At 26.2% G+C, this 19,337-nt stretch overlaps 1 protein-coding gene across 3 annotated transcripts in view; it reads right to left on the reverse strand.

Moving 5' to 3' along the window:
• Positions 1-18,701, reverse strand: part of LOC117168279 (sodium/hydrogen exchanger 9B2) — a 234,645-nt gene extending 215,944 nt beyond the window's left edge. Inside the window, exon 1 of one of the 3 annotated variants that reach the window (XM_033353796.1) lies at positions 18,638-18,701. The gene's annotated coding sequence lies outside the window, so the exon portion shown is untranslated. Of the gene's footprint in view, positions 1-1,106; positions 1,346-18,637 lie in introns of those variants that run through there. The other 2 variants (XM_033353794.1, XM_033353795.1) reach the window with 2 other exon arrangements.
• Between the last annotated feature and the right edge of the window lie 636 nt (positions 18,702-19,337).

A 19,337-nucleotide genomic window follows, 5' to 3' on the forward strand; every position in this document is an offset into this window, starting at 1 on the left:
TTGGCCAAAATAGTTCAATTGTTAACAACAGAAAAAAGCGCATTTTGAACCAAAGAGGTTGACTTTTATTAACAAGTTTATAGTATTTCTTAAAAATTAATTAAATTTTCATTTTATTAACATTAACCACAAGATGAATTCTCAACTAAAAAAAAAAATGATGAATTAAAAAAATGATAAAGTTATACGCATATAATACTTATTGTATATAAATTTTCTTTTCCAAATCTAATTTAATTAACGGTTCAATTTACATTTTATTTTATTAAATCACAGAAATTTATTTTTCTCAAATAGTTAAATCTTCGATCAGAATAATATATAATTCACAACTAAGAGTTGTCAATTTACAACCAAAAATCAATTAGTTGAGTTTTTATAATAAAAAATAACTAACTTTTCCAATAAAGAAATAAATTATTGACACAAAGCCAAAAACAGTTTATCAACAAAATAGTTAATTCTTTAACAAAAGGAAAGGATTTCCAAATAAAATTATGAACCCTTAATGAAAAATGTTATGACTGACATTTTAACCAAAAAATATTAACTTTTAATGATAAATGTAATAGTAGATATTAACCCAACAAATATTTTAATTAGAAATAAAAGAAAGTTGAATTCAATAAAAAAATAAGAAATTTTTAAATATTCAGCTAAAGAGATCAATTTTTAATTAAAATAAAGAATATTCGAAAAAAAAAGATAAATTCTCAATAAAAAATGTAATGTGTGCACTCAAAACATGTCTGGTTAAATTAACCAGAATTCTGGTTTAATATGCCCTTACTATTTTTGCTGGTTAGAGCAACCAGAGTTCTGATTGAATTAACCAGAAAATATGGTTACTTCAACCAGATTTCTAGTGACACTAGCCAGAAAAAATAGTAAGAGCATATTTACCCAGAATTCTGGTTAATTTAACAAGACATTTTTTGGTGTGATATTTCAAAATGGCATTTTTAAAATATAAATTCTAAAAAAGTTAATTTCAGCTGAAAGAAAGGAGCTTCCAAAAAAATTTTTAACAAAAAGGTTAAATTTTCAACCTTATGATATATTCAATGGGAGGGGGGGGGGGGAGGGATTTCTGATAAACACCTTACGTAATTTGTGGATGATCCAAGACAGAAAAATGTAAAATGAAACACACCTAGCCACCCAACACTAAATAGATCTCCAACACTTTCTGTTCCACTTATGCAACATTTTTTGAGTTGCTACCGAAATAGTTTATATTTCTTTGTTTATAACAATTTTTTAACTTTTAAATTTGGAAAAAAAATTGAGGCAAACGTTTGTTCAGTGGTCGTTTTGAAATAAATAATCTAGCCTGAGCAAAGACCAAACGTGCGTTCACTTCGAGTAGCGAGTGCTAGACTGATGGGACTGATGATGACTCGCCAGGATGTCCATCGAGCAGAAGAAGATAGGAAACATATCGACAGCTCGGATCAGATAATTATGACGATCAACACTTGGCGTTTGATACGATTAATTCACCCAATCGTATGGCAACTAACACAACAAGAATACTATTTGCACGGATCATTTCCGCAAGTTTGCACTCAGTATGTCATGTTATTTCCCTCCTGTTTGTTTTCATTCAACTTGGCGCCCTACGGGCAGGGGAAAACGGGTCAAGGTGCATACCCGTACGAACAAATTGTTGAATTTTCGATTTAATAAAAAAGTTAACCAATAATGAAATAATCAAATTGCTAGTTCGAAAATTAATTTTCAACAAACCAAAAACAGTTTATTAACAAAAACGTTCAACAGCAAAGTTAATTTTCACCGATTAGATAATTTTCTAAACGAATAGTTTAATTTTCAGCCAAATCGATGCAATGATTTAAGAAAATAGTTCAATTTTGGATAAAAAGATGAATTTCCAAAGTTCGTTGTCTTTCGGGTTTCTCCCTCCGCCTTCTCACGCCCGAGTGAACAAAACGCATTATCCCGCAGGTCCTCTTACTCATCATCGTGGCGCGGTGTCAATTCTCGGAAAGGCTAAATCCAGTATCCCTAAATCCAGTATCCCTAAATCCAGATTCGACTGTAATTTAATTTTTAATGAAAATATTCATTTTTCTACCAAATTATTCACTTTAGAGCCAGAAAAATGAATTTTTTACAAAGCAGTTGAATTTTCGATAATTAAGATCGAATTTTTACCCACAGTTAAACATTCAAATTTTCACTTCAACATTCAATTTTCAACGAACAAAAAACAGTTTATCAACAAAATAGTTCAATCTTAAACAAACCTATATCTTCCAACACTAAATTTTCAACAGCAAAGTTAATTTTCTACCGAGTAGATAATTTTTCGGAAGAATAGTTTACTTTAAAGTAAAATAGCGGAGTGGTTTAATAAAATAGTTAAATTTTGAATCGAAAAAACGAATTTCCAAATTTTTGGTCTCTCGGGGGTTTCTTTTTTTTTTGTCACGCCAGAGTGAACAACAAAATTCCTTCCGCAGCTCCTCTTACTGATGATCGCGGTGAAATCTTAATTCTGGAAAACAAACATTCGATTCAACTGTAATTTAATTTCTTACCAAATTGTAAAATTGTCAACCAAATTGTTGAATTTTAAAGCAAAAAAAATACATCAGAAGGAATTATTTTTACCCCAATAATGAGAATTTTTCAAAAAAAATGTTCATTTTGACCTATATGCAGTTAAATTTAGATTAAGTATCGTGGATATTCGTGGGGCACCAGTGTTTGCTCAGGCGTGACGAAGCAGAAAAATAAACCATTGGGAGACACTTTATTTAAAATAATATCTACTTACTAGAAAATTAAAATTGCTGTCGAAAAAACCATACTGTCCGGTAAAAAATTCAACAGTTTTGTGGAAAATTCATCTATTTTGTTGAGAATTCTTTTTTCTCTTTCTGGAATAGAAAATTAATCTTTTTTCTGGGCGAATACATGGATATTCGAGAAAAAAATATTTGGACTACCCTATTGAGGTTTGATAATTCTAATTAGAAATTCATCAAATGGGTTGAAGATTGACCTATTTTGTTGATAACCTGTTTTTTTTTCTCTTTGAAAATTAATTTTTGAAGTGAAAATTTGAATATTTAATTGTTTGTAGAAAGTTGATCTTTTTATTTGAAAATTCAACTGATTTATAAAAAACACTTTTTTGTGGCTTGAAAATTCAACAATTAGGTAGGAAATTAAGAAAATTGAAAAAAAAATAAAGTCGACGAAAATTGACAGGAGCAGCTGGAGGATTCCCTCTGTTCACTCAAGCGTGTCAAAACAGAGTGAGAAACCGGAGAGAGACATAAAAGTTCTGAAACTTTAGCTTTATAGTCACCGACAGCCCCAAAGCCGACACTAAATCCATATTTGACAGAATATTTGTAAAAAATTCTACATTTTTGGGTCAAAATTCCGTCAAATCTGGATTTATTGTCGGTTTTGGGAATGTCTGTGACTGTAAATACAAAATTCTAGAATTTTTTGTCAGGTTTCCCTCTCTGTTTGTCACGTCTGAGTGAACACAGCAAATCCTTTTTCAAATACAATTTTTTTCCGGTTTCCCTCTCTGTTTGTCACGTCTGAGTGAACACCGCAAATCCTCCTGCAGCTCTTCTCAATCATCGTCGTGGGGCAGAGATAAATTGTTAAATTTCCTATCAAATTGTTGAATTGTAAAATCACACAAATAACATTTTTATAGAGCAGCTGAATTTTCTATCAAAGAAATCAACTTTTAACAAAAGATGAAATATTCACATCTTCTCTTGCAAAATTCATATTTATATAAATAGTTTAATTTTCAACCAAATACTAATGGACTATCGGATCAGTTTTGCCTCTCTCCTGTTTGTCTCTGTGCTTTTTCACGCCTGAGTGATCACTGGAAATCCCTCTGCAGCTCCTCTCAACCATCCTCACGGCACGATGACAATTCTCAAAAGCAATAAATTCAGATTTGACCGTAATTCAATTTATTACCGTATTGTTAAATTCTTTACAAAACTTTTGAATTTTAAAGCCAAAAAAAAGAGTTTTTAAAAACCAGTTGAATTTTCAACTTGACAAGATGAATTTTCAACAAAACCCGCAATACTTGATATTTCAACAAAAATCTATTTTAATTTTAAATAAAATCAGCAAAGTAGTTAAATTTTTCATTTGCAAACTGAATTTTCATCTAAAATTATGAAATTACAAACAAACAGAAATCTTTAATAATAAATTCATTACAATTTCAAGCAGGTTGTTGCATTTTTAAAGAAGAAGGATATGTGCATTGTTTAAACAGTTTATTATTGTTTTTGACAATTTTCTCTCAGAATAGATAGGAAGTCACTTTTAAAAAAAAAAAACCACTTCGTGTCTAATTTTCAAGCAGAATGAGGTAATATTTGATAAATTTAAAATATATATAATTGCCTAAACAATTTATTATTATTTTTAATAATATTCTCTCAAATAATTGCTAGAAAACGGAATTTTTTTCATAAGCTTTACACTTTTTGTTCAATTTTCAATAAGAGTGAGTGAAATAATTAATTAATGATAACTAAACTAATTGTCTTAACAATTGATTATTCTTTTTAATCATATTCTCTTGGAATAATGCTCAAAATGATAAATTTTGAACCAAAAATACAATGGTAGAATTTTCTGTCAAAATAATTATTTTCTACAAAAAAAAAACGAATTTTCAACGGAGTTGTTCAATTTAACCCAATTTTTTTTTATTTCAATAAAAAAGGAGTTGAAGTCAATCAAAAAAGACGAATTTTCAACAAAATAGTTTAATTTCAAATAAAGCATATGAATTTCGTAGAAAAAAAAGAATTAACAAAAAAATTAATTTAAAAATAAGTTTTTCATTTAAAAATATCAATTTGCAACCTACAGTTAAATAATAAAATTTTCGATCAAAAAATTAATTGAAAAAAATTGGATCATCAACAAAATAGTTTAATCAGCAAGCAATAAGATGAGTGACTAAAATGATAAATCCTCGACAAAAAATGTTATAATTTTTATTTCAATCAACAAATTTTTTAATTGCAATTTAAAGAGAGTTGAATTTATTCCAAGAATATGAATTTTTATCAAAATTCTTAAATATTCTACTAAAGAGATGAATTTTCAATTAATCACTATTGACGATAGAAAATAAAATTGTTATAGTTTCAGTCAGAAGAACAAACTCTGAATTAAAAAAAAACGAATTTTCGCAAAATAATTAAATTTTCAACAAAAGAAACAAATTTTCAACCAAAATAATAAGTCATTAATCAAAAATAAAAGTTTAAAGTTAGAAAAATTAAATTTTACCAACAAAAATAATTTTTAATGAAATTGTTCAATTTTTATTCAGTCCGTTTTTTTTCGAGTCCCCGTCAAGTTGGAATTTCTTACCTTGAATTAGTATTGATTAATGTTTAAATAATTTCATATTCTCACCAGGGAAATGGCGGGCAATTAGCTTTTTACGATAAAATAGAATCGATATTCTAAAGATACTTCTCAACGTCAAGTACTATTTTAATTATCATATTCAGGGAAAAAATTATCATGAATTTCTTAATTTTTAAAATTTTTTATGTTTTATGGGCACGAGTGGATATCTTCACATGCTGACTTTGTGAATCTCTTCACCCTGGGGGATTGCTAGAGTGATTAATAAGCAACCTGGGTCGGATCAGTGTTGCGAAACGAATGTATTGTTTAAATAAACAACAGGGGCATTCTAGATTAATTTAGAAATCTATTCCCCCCCCCCCCATTAACCTAGTACAATTCCATTTCACTTCGAGTGAAACACGCTTGCCTCGCCTCATTGTATGATAATAGCTCACTTTTAAACCGAAAAAATAAATTATTAATAGAACAGTTATACTATGATTCTATGAACCACGAAATTGAAACTTGAACCGAAAAGTATGTATTCTTAACTTCAAATGTAATAGAAGTTTAAATGAAAAAATTTTTTTTTCTCTAAAACCAGTTTAATTTAAGAAAATAAGACAAGTTTTCCACAAAAAAGTTAAATTTTTCCAAAAGAAATTAATTTTTAACTCAAATCTTAACTCTTTGACCAAGAAGATAATTTTTAACAAAATAATTAAATTTACCCATAAAAAGATTAATTTGGAACGAAGAAAATTAATTTTATGCAAAAAAAAAAGAATTTTCAATAAACTGCATAATTTATTAACCAAAAGGTAAAGTATTGCAATCGAAAGTGAAATAGTTAAGTTTTCAGAGAAAAGAATAACTTTTCAAGCAAAAAAGAATTTTCAACAAAATAGTTAAATTTTTAACCAGAAAAATTATTTTTTTACTGAACTGATAAATATAAGACAAAAAGTGAATTTTCGAACTAGAAGATTCATTGCGTACAATATACAAATTTTAAACAAAATACATGCATTTTTATACCAAAAAATCTACAAATAGTTTACCAACAAAGTAGTTCAATAATCAGCCAAAGAGATAAATTGTTCACTAAACTGATAAATATTCATACAAAATATTTGTTAAACAAATTTTAATTTGTCTTTTCAACAATTAGTTAAATTTGCAATAAAAAATGTAATCAGCAAGTAAAGCGATTAATTTTCATATAAAATTATGGATTTTTGACTAAACAAAACTAAAAATTACCGAGGAAAAAATATTTTTAACTAAAGAAAAAAAAATTAACCAAATTCTTGAATTTTTCGGTCTTAAACACAAATTTTCTAGAAAATAGTTGAATTTTCACCAAAAAAGATTTTTCAGTTAATGACAAATATTAATTTTAACCAAATTGATAAACTATCAGACACGAAGACAAATTTTTTATGAATTTTTAACATTTTTATCGTAAGAAGTTCATTTTCTTAAGAAAATTTTAGAATTTTCATTTTTAACAAACTAAAATTTTGATATTTAATGGCATAAAAAATGATGTTTCAAATAAACGTTAAAGTTTATTTTTAAGATTATCAAAAAAGTTTTAACAAAAATTTTAAAATTCACAGGACGTAATCTTTAAAATATTATAAAAAATCTTCACCAGATTCCAAAATGTGACAAAAAATATCCAAAGTATCTGCGGATATTTGGACATGTTTTTTCATATCTCAGAATATCATTAGTTGGATTTGACGTACAAAATACGAAAAAAATTCGGGGATCAAGCTCCCGTGGCCAACAGCGGTGATAACCGACTGAAATTCGACGCAGATACGCTTGGACATTTCTAGTCTTATCTCAAAAACCAGTAAAGATTTTTTAAATTTCATCAGCACAAATTTAAGATAAGCTGTCAAAAAAATTGTGTTTTAAATTTCAGATTTTATCAACATTTTTCCTAACTTATAGCATGAGTTGAATTAAAGGTGCAAATTTTTTTTCAAAAATCGGGAAATACCGCTCCCGCGCCCGACAGCGATGATTGCCGACAGAAATTCGAGGCAGATACGCTTGGAAATTTTTTATTCTTTTCTCAAGAACCTGTGCAGATTTTTAAAGTTTTTAAACGGAAATTAAAGATAAGATTTAAGATAATACGTTCAATAAATTTTAAATTATCCCGACAACTTTTCCGGTTTATAAAACGAGTTGAAGTCAAGGTACAAAATTCAAGAAATGCTTCAATTAAAAAAAAACTTCGCTCGTTATATCGACGCTGCCATTACATACCGCTCCACGTCGCTTTTAGGCGGTGCAACATGCCAAGATGCATTTGGGCGGTGTACCGCGCAATATTGCATTTGGGCGGTATGAACCTCTTCGTCGCGTTTAATCGCTAAATAGCTCCAGGTCCTGTGTAAAAGAAAATGACTTGGAGCTATAAAGCGATCAAACGTGATGAAGAGATGTACACCGCCTAATCGCGATATAGCACGGTACACCGCCCAAACGAGACGCGGAGCAATATGGAATGAATCCTCTTTAAAAAGTCAGATATATCTTTACCGAGGGTCGTTCAAGTTCGAATTTCCTAAGCACACTAATTATTTTTTCTTTAAATGTCTAGTTTTATGTCCGAACGAGTTATCGTCTCTGAACGTCTTCCTTGATTTTTAGTACCGAGGGTAACAACAACTTGTAACACAAATTGCAGTGGAAAGTTTTTTAGTAATTAAGTCTGCTTTTAGTTATAAATATATATGATCAAGAGCAAATTAAAATTATCTAACAATTTCTTAAGCCACTTTCTTGTTTTTTTTTCAATTAAAATTTTTTCAAATTGTTTTTTCCAATATTTCACTTATTCCTTCGATTCATGCAACTTCTGTCTTCAAAACTCTCTCATGATTTATTTTCTTAATCCTTATTATATTTAACTTATTTAATTTAATAACTATTATTGTTCAATTAATATTTAATTTAAATGTTCTTTAATTGACTCAACCGTATTGAATCTTATTTATTTATATTTAACGTGTTTTTATAAGATTAAATTTTTTTACATTTTGATTGTATTAGATTTATATTAATTTATTATTTATTCAATAACTGTATTTGATTTATGACCTAATATTTTTAAACAATTAAAAATAAACTTCAATGTTACTTTGAAATATTATTATTTAGGCTATAGAATATTGAAATTCCTTTTTAAACATTTTTTTAAAAGCACATATTTTTGTTTGAAAATTATTCTTTCAGGAATGTAAATTTGACTATTTTAGTAGCATATTCATCTATTTGGTAGAAAATTATTTTTTTGTGCAACAAACTGATAGCTCATAGTAATATAATTTGGTCGAAATTTTTGATCTTTTTTGACTGATAAAATCTTTCTTGGTTAAAATTTTCCTTTTTTTTAAAGGGAGAGAATTGGTCTTTTTGGCATTAAGGTTCAACAATTAGATTGGACTTTTATCTAGGTCGAAAAAACTTTTTTTTTTAAATTTTTTATAAAATATATAAAACGCTCTAAATTTTATTGACCTATTTAGAAATATTTTTAACTAACAAATTAAAAATAAATCAAAACTTTAATTCCCCAAAATTTGTTAGTTTGAAAAAAGTGGTGTTTAACAAGTAACATGTCATCTTTGTAAAATGACTGAAAATTCATCTTTTTTTGAAAAATGATATTTTCAGTTGGAAAATTCTACTATTTTGTAGAAAACTCGCCTTTCGGCAAAAACTTCAACGTTTAGATGATTCGTATTTTTTATGTACAAATTATATTTCTTCTGATCCAAATTTGATCTTTTTCAGTTGAAAATAAAACTTTTTGGTTGAAAATTAATCTGCTTCGGTTAAGGATTTAACCATTCTGATGAAATGTCGTCCTTTTGAATAAATTGAATAAATGAATTTTGAGAAAATTTCATCTTTTTGACGACAAAATTACACTATTTGCTTGAATTTCTTTTTTACTGACCGAAAAATCTTTCATTTTTCAAGTAATTTTCTATAAAATGTATAAGAGTTTTGTACATTTCACAAACAAAAAATTAAGAAAAAGCAAAACTTCCATTCTTCAAATTAAGCTAAGAAAATGTTATTCATAAAGTAACTTGTAGCATTTAAAAAATCACATTGAAAATCCTTTTTTCGCTGTGTTTTTAAACTTAATTATTTCGTTAAGAAATCTAACAACTAGTTTGAAAATGAACTTTTTTTGTTGAAAATTCAACTTTTTTGCAGAAAATTGGTCTTTTTCGTTTCAAAATTCAACATTTTGGTTGATTTTTTTCCTTGTTGCTTCACAATTCCTAGTTGTTTAAAAATTAAAATCTCTGTTCTGAGAATTCATATCTTCTGCTACAAATTTGATCTTTTTTGGTTTTATATTAAACTGACTATTGAATGAATTGTTTTTTTTTCAAAATCTCACAATCGTTTTTTAAAATAAAATATTTTTCATTAAAAAAATTATTATTATGTTTTTTGTTTTAAATTAATTTTTGAATTGAAAATGCAAATAAATAGTTGAAAGTTGAACTAATTTAAAAAAAAATTTTTTTCTCGTGAAAGATTAAAAATTTTAGTGAGCAACCATCTCTTTAAGTGGAAACTAAACTAGTCTTCTAAAAATTTGTCGTCTTAATTGAATTCTACTGTTTTTGATTTAAGATTAAAATCTTTTTACTGTTTTTTAATTAAAAATTTGTCAAAAACCAATATTCTTTAATAAAAATTCATTATTTGAATTAAAATTTAACTTCATCAGTAGAAAATTCGTTTTTTTGTCTGTTTAAAAAGTTTTTTTAAAAAGTAGATTGTTTATAATTTAACTATGCACTTGGTAAAAATTCGATTCAAATTATGGGAAACAACTGCGATCACTTTTTTTTCTTTTGACTAAAATCTTTTTTGTTAGGAACTTCAGCAATTTTCTTAAAACTGTTTTTTTTCTGGTTGAAGATTCAACTGTTTTGTGGAGAATTCGTATTTTTAATTGTATTTTTTTAATTAAAATATCAGCTGCTACATTTGTGTTAAAGGTTATTTTTTGTTAAGTTAAAGCAGTTGGTTAAAAATGTATTTTTCTGGTTAATTTTTTTTTTAATGATTCACCTGCAGAAATCTTTTTTTTTGACTTCGAAATTCAACATCTTGCTTCCATTTTTCAATATTATTTTATCAAAAAATTATTTTTGGTTATAACTTTAAATTTTCTAGAATGAATTTTTTCGGCTTAATTCAATTGTTGATTATTACATTATTACATCGAAAATTCAACGATTTTTTGAAAATTAATGTATTTACTGGAAATTTCTTTTTTTGTTAATGAATATTCGCCTTAATTAAAAATTTCAACTATCAGATTTTTGGTTAACAATTCGACTGTTTTCTTTGAAGATTTGTCATTTTAAATGAATACGGAAATCATGTATTTTATTAAAAATGTAATATTGTTACTTAAAATCTTAGGAATTTATAGCGTTTGAAAATGAATGCAATATAATAATTGCAATAATATTGATAACAATATTAATAATATTTTCTTGCATAAATCAGTATAAAATTCATTCCTGAATAATCAATGTGAATAAAAAAGGCCGCGCTTAAACTGTCAATAAACAAGTTGGACACTTGCCAAATCACATCTCCTTGTATTTGAAATATTGGGAAATAATCCTGTTGCATAACTCAATTATCGGGCTCAATGATATTTAGTTTTAACCGTGTAAACAATTTTTTTTTAATGAAAACAGATAAAAGAATCTTTGTTTCTTATAAATAGTGAAATTATTATTATTATTGTCTTATAAAGCTGGTTTATCTACGTCTGTCAGCATTGCGGTAAACCCTATTGTACTATGGTCCCGGTGAAACAGAGCTCTTTGATAAAAAAAAAGATAAATATTTCCGCTCAAATGATTAATTTTTTACCAAAGAAAAAGAATTTTTTAATGCTTCGTTAAATTTTGAATCTAGAAGATGAATTTTCAGTTAAAATGATGATTGTTCAACAACAACAAATAATTTCTAAGAAAGTTGTTAAAATTTGAACAAAGTTGTTGAATTTTTAACCAATAAAGATGAATTCTCGATACAAACTGTAAAATTAAATATTATAAGAAAGTTTTTTTTAAGCTTTTAATGAAAAGGAGTTGATTAAAAAGACGAATTTGAACAAATAATAAGTTGAGTCCTGAACTTAGACAGATAAATTTTAAACCAAACAGTTGCTTCTTTGAGTAAAAAGAGTAAAAAGTTAAATTTTCGACCAAAATAATTAGATTTGAAAAACAAAAAAGATGAAGTTGTAACCAAAAAGGAAGATTTTTTAATCGAAATAGTGGAGTTTTCAACATTAATATTAAATTTTGTATAAATGGTTTAAATTCTGACAAAAAAGCTGAATTTGCAACCACATAGTTGCAATTTTTCACAAAAAGAATGCTGCCGAAACAGAAGAATGTTCAACACAAAAAAAAACTAAATTTTTAACAAAGAAAAAATCAATATTTACGCAGTTAAATTTTCTTCAAAAATAGTTAAATTTCAAATGCAAAAAGATAAAATTTCAACGAAACAGTTAAATATACAAGAAAAATAAAAATTAGAAGTTTTTTAATTTAAACAAAGGAATTGAAATTTTAATCAAATAGTTCAGTTATTAACAGAATATATAAATTTTCAACTAATTAGTTAAATTTTCAACTAAAAAAATGTTCAACAAAAAGAAGGAATGAAACTATTTGTTAAAGAAATTATTTTTTAACAGAAAAATTGTAACTTTAAAGCAAAAATAGTTACGTTTAATAAAAAAATTCGAATAGTTTATTTTCGAAGAATTAATTCCGAACAAAACAGCATTTTCAACCAAAAGTGAATTATTTAAATTTTGAGCATGAAAAATGAAGTTTTGAGCATAATAAAACAAAGTTCGAACAAAATAGTTCTATTTTCAACGAAAAAATAGAATTGTTAACGAAACAATAAATTTTTAACTAGGAAGATTAATTTTCGACTAAAAGTGTCAAATTTCCAAGAAAATGTATAAATATAATATAAATTGAAACAGGTGAAATTTCAACGAAAAAGATTTTTTAATTTGAACAGAAAACAGTTAAATCTTTAATAATAAATAACAAATACTTAACAAAAAATTTATATTTTAACAGAAAAAGTTTTTAATTTACATTGAAATCAGTTAAATTCAACCTAAAAATACTTATTTCCAGTGGAAATTTTTGACAAAATAGTCGAATTTTAATGTAAAAACTTCAACAAAACAGTGCAGTTTTCAACAACAAAACATAAGCTTTTACGAAAAGGATTAATTTTTCACAAATAATTTTAATTTTCTGCAAAGTAATAATTTTAATTAAAAAAAAAAAGAATTTTGAAGCGAATAGTTTAATTTTCAACTTGAATATATAAATTTTTAACCAAAAATACGTTAGAAATTACTAAGATAATTAATTTAAAAAATAATAAAATTTTAATCAGCGACGAATCTTTATAGGAAAAATTGTTAGAAAATTTATTAAACCTTCAACTAAGTAGGTGAATTTTCAACCTGTAAAAGAAGAATGCCATGTTATAAAAATGTTAGTTTTAGAAAAAATAGTGGAATTTACAACGCAAAAAGACATGCTTGCAACCACAGTCTATTTTTGAACATTTTTATACATTTTTAGCTTCAAATCAGTTAAACGTTAGTTAAAATAATAAATTAACCAAATTGTTAAATTTCAATCTGTGGTACATTTTCATAAAAAAATTTTATCACAGTAATTAAACTTTCAACTAAGTAGGTTAATTTTGAACTTAAGAAAACTAATTTTTCGTAGCTAAAGGGTTAATTTTTGATAAACTAGTGTAATTTACATTCAAAATTCGAGTTTTTAACAAAACGAAAATTTAACTTTGAAAATAGAATTAATTTTCCCAAGCACACTACGCACCTTTTTTAGATGAAAATTAAACTCTTTGATTGCAAATTGTATAATTTTGTTAAAAATTCGTTCTTTTTCATGTAGAAAATTATTATTATTTATTTTTTCAGTTAAAAATTCAACTTTTCGGTTGAGAATTCTTGAATTTTATTGAAAATTCCTCTTTTTTTGTAATAAATTAATCTTTTGGTTTCACAATTCATCTTTTTGGTTAAAAAATTAACAACTGAAGTTCAAAGTTTAACTACTTTCTCAAATTTAAATTTTGTGTTTGACAATTCAAAATTTTTGTTGAAAATTAATCTATTTGCTTGGAAATTGCTTTATTAAAAATACCTTTTTTTCATTTGAAAAATTAATTTGGTAATTGAAAATTTACTTATTTCATCTTTGGCCGAAAAAGGTTATATTTAAAGTAAGAATTCAACTGTTTTTTAAAACTGAACTATTTTGATAGATATTCGTTTTTTTGTTGTTGAAAATTCCACTTTTCGGTTGAGAGTTCTTGTTTTTTTTATAGTAAATTAATCTTTCCGGTTAAAAATGAATCTTTTTTAGCTGAAACTTCAACTTTTTAATTCAGAATTCTTGAATTTTTATAAAAATTTAACATTTTTGTAATAAATTAATCTTCTTGTTCCAAAATTCAACTTTTTTGTTCAGTATTCTTGGATTTTGTTATGAATTTTATTTTTTTGTATTTGATTAATCGTTTTGTTTAAAATTTTTTATTTTTTAGTTAAAAGTTCAACTTTTTGGTTTAAAATTCTTGAATTTTGGTAAAAAGTCATCTTCCTTGGTATTAAATTAATTTTTCTATTTAAACATTCATCTTTTCAGTTGAAAATTCAACTTTTTGGTTAGGAATTCTTGAATTGTATTAAAAATTAAGAATTCATTTTTTTTTAACTTTAACAACTAGATATTACAGTTGATCTTTTCGGTTGGCGATTAAATATTTTAATTCAAAATTTATCTCTCTAATTGGAAATTAAACTATTCTTTTAAAAATTCTTTTTTATTTGGTAAAAAAATTTGAAAGCTCTTAAATTTTAATGAAAATTTAGTATTTTGGGATTCAATTAATCTCTTTGTTTGAAAATTAATTTTTTTGTAAAAAATCATTCTTTTTTTTTAATTCATCGTTTTTAGTTGAAAATTCAACTTTTTATTGAGAATTTTGGAATTTCATTGAAATTTAGTCTTTTTTGATAGTAAATTAATTTTGTTTAATTCTTCTTTTAGGTTGAAAATTTAACAATTAGGTTTTAAAGTTGAACTACTCTCTTAATAACTGAAAAATTGTATTTCTTAAAAATTTAACTTTTTGGTTCAAAATTCTGGAATTTTATCTAAGAATTCATCTTTTTTTGGTAGCAAATTAATTTTTTAGTTTAAAAGTTTTTTTTTTAATTTGAAAAAACAACTGTTCTGTATTTTTGAATTTTGTTAAAAATTTGATTTTTTCGGTAGAAAATTATTCTTTTTGTTTAAAAATGCATCTTTTTAGTTGAAGATTCAACTTTTTGGTAGAGAATTCTTCAATTGTATTAAAAATGAATCTTTTGAATTAATAATTCATTTTTTAAAACACTTTAATAACTAGGTATTACAGTTGATCGTTTTTTCTTAGAAAAATTACGTTGGTAATTGAAAATTTAACTAGATCATTTTTAGTCCAGAATAATTTTTTAAAAGTAAGAATTCAATTTTCAGTTAAAACTAAAATATTTTGATAAACATTAGTTTTTTTGTTGTTGACTTTTATTCTTTTTTTTTTAATTCATCTTTTTTAGTTGATACTTTAAATATTTAGTTACAAAGTCTTAAATTTTAATAAAAATTCAGTTTGTTTGGTAATAAATTAATATTTTTATTCGAAAATTCGTTTTCTAATACAGAACATGATTCTTTTTGTTTAAGAATTCATCTTTTTTAGTTTAAAATTCAACTTTTTGATTGAAATTCGTTTATTTAAAAATTCTTCTTCTTGGTTAAACATTTAACAATTAGGTTATAAAGTAGAACTTTCTTGAAAACTGAAAAATTGTATTTACTTCTAAAAAATTTAACTTTTTAGTTGAGAATTCTTGAATTTTATCTAAAAATTCATCTTTTTTGGTAGCAAATGAATCATATTGCTTATTTAATTAACAGGATTTATATATGTTCTCTCTCAAAGTTTAAAAATTTTTCAAAGATTTTTTGTGGAAGAGAGGGGGGGGGGATTAAAAATTTGAAAAAAAATACTTTACGTAATTTGTGAATGACCCCTAAGAGTAATTTCTCGATTCTGAACCAGTCGTTCATCAAGTATTCTGAACTCATCTCCGTTGAAAACCTCCCACCTTACGTATAGAAAGGAAAAGAAAAGAGGTCCGAGGTCAGGTTATTGGAATTGCAAATAATTCCTTGCCATAGCCACAATCCTGAAGTAATAACGAGAAGTGAAGCTTTTTTCCAAATATGGCTTTTGTAAACTCAAAAGCCAAATAGGTATTAAAATTAGACACAATTTCTTATGAAACAGTAGAGACCAGTTGTTCTTCACTTGAAGAGAAAAATAAATAAAACATTTTTTCTTTAATAGTTAGGATCAATAACATAATGTTTTAGATGTGTAATATACGTTGAGTAATACTCAATTTAAATCACGTGAAATCAACGACCACGACCTCGTTGGGTACTAAAAGGTGCAATTAACCCTCTGGCATTAACGCATCCCGCGTTTAAATTTAATAATTTAATTCACAAATTTCGAAAAGGTTAAATATTAATTAACGAATTTACTACATATGTCAGAAATAGTTGCGAGTGACATCAAACTATTGAAATTAATTTATATTTTAATGTCTTTTGGACTTTCGATATTTCACAAAATGTTATGTTGCACTATATATATATAGCTTTAAGTTAATTATTATTAATAAACAAAATTAAATATCGCAAGAAAATATCTCGAGTGTTGTGACCTGATCGAATAAATTTAAATAACTTAATTCATCTCTCAGACTTTTAAATCTAAATTAGTAGAAAACTGTTGAAAAATTTTTTTTAACAAAATAGTTCAACTTTGAAACAGGCAGTTGGATTTTCAAATAAAGAAGATAAATTACCAACAGAGAGTGAAATTGATAATATTTTAACCAAAAAACATTTTTATTTAAATAAAAAACAGTTATCTAATAGTTCAATTTTCAGCTAAAAAAAAAGTTAATTTTCAACGAAAAAGTAAAAATTTTCCAACAAAGAGATCAATCTTCAAATAAAAAGGTAAATTTTTAACAAAGTAAGTCAACTTTCCACCACTCTGTTAAACTACCAAAAAAATATTATTTTTCAACAAAACTAATTTTTTGATGGTAAGATTTTTAGGAGATGAAGTGTTTAAAAAAATTATTGTTGAATGTTTTTTTCTTATGGTGGAAAGAACTTTTAAATTGCTGGTCAAATGCTCTTACCCACCAAGCTACAGAGACACGAGATTAATCACTTCACAACCCATAAAAGTTAAGTTCCGTCGTAATTATTTACATTTCTAACATTAATTTCTTAAACATTCGAATGTTTTTATATTTTTTACATTTATTTTGGTGTTATTTTAAAGTTGATTGGAGTTATGTTTTTTTAGGGGCTGTAAAGAAATTAATTTTGTCTTCCGTAGCTTAGTGAATAAGAGCCTTAGACCAGCAATCTGAAGCAATTGTTTTACAATAATTTATATTTTAATATTAATAAAAATGTTATCATATTACTCCTAAAAATTTTCAGGAAAAAGTCAAGGGTTTTTTAGAAATGATTTTTTTTTAAGTTATAATAAGGGTACTATTTTTAGTATTTTTTCAATTTTATTGCGAATTTCGAAAAAGTGCAAAAACTGGATATACTGAAAAAGAAAGAAACCTTTATATTCCAAAAAATTGCAAAAAGGCAAGGTTTTAAAAAATAAAAATGTATCCCTAGATGAGAAAACAAAAAAAAATTAAAAGATTTGAAAAAGTACAAAAAACTGGACATACTGAAATAAGAAAAACTTTCATATATTAACAAAATGTCAAAAACGGCAAAAACGGCAAGGTTTTCAAAAAAATTTCTAATAATTTTTATTTTTCGGAAAGCAAAAAAATACTAAACAGAAAATGTATGGTAAGTAGCCTATATCAGTTCCTCGTATTAGTAAAAAAAAGTTCTGGTTTCTTAAAAAAAAATTTTTCCCTTTAATTCCAAAAAAAAAAAACATGGCAATTTTCTATTATTTTGTAACTCGCAAAGCCTTCATATCTTATAAATTTTAAAAATGGCATGAATTTTAAAGTCAAATTTGCAAAAAACTCTTTGTACCTTCAAAATTTTCAAATATTCGTAAAAAAATGTAAAATTGTCTTACAAATTTTTAAGTTCGTAAAGTTACTCTTGTTGCCCCCCCCCCCTTTTCCCCGTTTCCTAAAGCGTTTTTTATAGCGTACGTACGCATGTGCTGTACGAAGGACGCCACTTACTTTTAGCGGTATATCTAAAATAATTTTGAACTTTCACTTGAAGTTTTTTTTGTACAAAACCATGTTAGTGCCATTATTTTCTAATCGCAGATCATTCCCTCCAAAATTCTTTAGAATTTCAACGCACAATTTTTAAAGAAAAATTTTAATTTATAAATTGCTTAAAATTGCGAGATACGTGAAAAATAATAATGTCATACGATTCTTCAATTTAAAAATAATTTTTTTCATGAAAAATTATCTATTAGTTTTTGTCTTGATAGTTTTACTAATTTTTTGTTTGTTGAGAAAACGATTTTTTTACTTTTTAAATATTACTAAAATTGTAAATTTTGTTTAATCATTAGGATATTGCACTCATTAATACTAAAATTTTTCTTAATTAATTGCTACTCATTAAATTATTAAATCAGTACTACTGAGCAGATTAGTAAAATCCCCTTAATAATTCATTCAGTAACACAAATCTTAAAATCACATTCAGTAAAATGTGACAAAAATTACTGAATTAACAGTCAGACTAAATGCTACTAATTGCATTAGTACACTTTCTACTAAATCGGATGTAGAGACCTGTGTAAGAAATCAAAGATTTGTGAACAAAAAAGTGCAAAAAACTTATTTGAATCTAAGGCAAGCATGAACATCTATCTTAATCTAAAATCAGCACATGAAAAGCAATTTATCTCTTTGCGAGATAACTAGGTCAAGAGACATTTTTAACTGACTTTACTACTGTACATTACAAAACAAATGTTCCCATAGAAGATTTTTCTCCAAACTCACCTCCAATCCATTTCAGAGAAATCTCCCCACTTAATGTATTATGTCACAAAAAAAATCGGACAAGAATAAAAACATGAAGTCTCTTCACGATTCATGTACTCCTCTCTTATTTTTTAATTGCAGCCGAATTGAAAATTCAAAAGACAGGAGAATTGAAAAAATTTTGGTCTGGGTGGGTCATCACAGGATGATGTTTGCCCGAAGCTGACAGACTTCTTGTGGAAGGACTAGCCTAGTCCGATTAGGCAATTAGAGTTTGCCTGAATGCGGCTATTTTTGATAATTAGCTTGTCAAAAATGTCCTGTTTTTAGGAAAGACTGATTGGTGAGTGTAAACCGTAAATAATGGAATAGATTAGAATAGATGGAAGTTAGACACGTACGAGGTGTCGAACTAGGAGGTACTGGACGTACTAGTTGGTCTGCCACCGGCCCGGCCAATTAGTTCTCATTATCGTCTCCACCTTCCTACTGTTGCACTTGCATCCGGAATAATTCAGTTCATGCCGCACCACTTGCATAGCTCGGATGTCTAGGTTGTCTTGGACTTTCAACATCTATTAGATCTGACCCCAAGGTAAGTAGGGCAGATTGTTCAGATGCGGCCCTACCGAAGCGCCATGGAACCAGTGCGCAGTGAGGAAACAGTATATTTTACGACCCTGAATTTAGCTACACATATAGATTTGCAAATTGAGGA

This window comes from Belonocnema kinseyi, chromosome 2, assembly GCF_010883055.1.
Source record: "Belonocnema kinseyi isolate 2016_QV_RU_SX_M_011 chromosome 2, B_treatae_v1, whole genome shotgun sequence".
Taxonomy (NCBI): Eukaryota; Metazoa; Arthropoda; class Insecta; order Hymenoptera; family Cynipidae; genus Belonocnema; species Belonocnema kinseyi.